The sequence below is a fragment of the Carlito syrichta genome, unplaced genomic scaffold, assembly GCF_000164805.1.
Source record: "Carlito syrichta isolate Samal-C Ts95f unplaced genomic scaffold, Tarsius_syrichta-2.0.1 Scaffold303285, whole genome shotgun sequence".
In the NCBI taxonomy this organism is placed as follows: Eukaryota; Metazoa; Chordata; class Mammalia; order Primates; family Tarsiidae; genus Carlito; species Carlito syrichta.
The window spans coordinates 283,919-285,126 of record NW_007247381.1 but is presented as its reverse complement, the minus strand read 5'-3'; positions in this window follow the sequence as shown (position 1 = coordinate 285,126).

Sequence of the window (1,208 nt, the reverse complement as noted above, 5' to 3'; positions counted from 1 at the left end):
GGGGGATGGGATTAGCAGTAGCAAATATCTGTCGGGGGATGGGAAAACACCTCTTATCAACAGGGTGCCTGAATGAAACGTAATTGTGCACCTAACCCTTAACTATACCCCACAAAACCATAATAAAAAATACTGATTAATGAAAAAAAAAAAAAGAAATAAGAGAGTGAACGGGGTAGAGAAAGCCAAAGTAAGGCAGCTGAAAAACAAAAGTCACTGATAGCTATGCCGGCGTCTTAGGAACTTGATACGCTTCATTTCTCCCATGCGTCGAGTGTGGGAAATTTACCTTCCTCAGGGCTGACTAGTCCTAAATCAAACTGAGAAATCTCTATATCTAATTGATGATCACAGTAGCATGATAAAAATAAATAAAATACCACATAATAACGTGTTTTCATGTTCACAGAATGTTTCATCTGTCTTTTCTAACTTGATCCTCACAATGACCTCATTTTATTACTCACGTCCTACAGATGAGGCACTACAATTCATAGAGAATAAATTTCAAAGCAAGGATACTCTGGGTCAAAAGAAGTTATTAGCTCAAATCATACTTTAGAATCACCCTTTCATTTAAATGTTTGATATTTAAATTTTCATTTAAATGTATCGTTTGTTGTCCTAAAAATACACCATATTTAGAACAGCATACTATAAATTTGAAGTCTAGCATGTTACCAGGGGTGAAGAAGGAATTCAGTGGCCATGCTCTTCCCATGTCTTTGAAGAAATTATTGGATTTGTGTCATCAACTATAAAGTGTGATATGTCTTTAATAGATATAAAATATTTGTTGGTGGTGGCGTTCATCAGATTTAGCTTAAGCGATATACTGTTATTTAAAAACAAGATAGCAAAAAATGGAGTTAAAAGATGATGCTCACCATGACTCCTTGTCAAATGCAATGTGAGGCCCTTGTGCTAAAAATGCTAAAAGTGCATTTTCTTTTAAATACCCCTGGAACGAAGCTACCAAAATGAAAATCATACAGCAGCTACTCTCTCCTCAGACAAATGGCACAAGGAATGATTGGCTCGTCTTTGGCTCTAAGACACTGGCCAGCCTCTTTGTTTATGGTATTGCCTGAGCTGCCCAGGAACTCACGCAGTAGGGCTGAAGTGGCCTTTTGTGGTCATCAACAGCCATGTCTGCGTGGATGTTTAACAGTCTTGCTAAACTCTTTTTTTTTTTTTTTTTTTTTTTG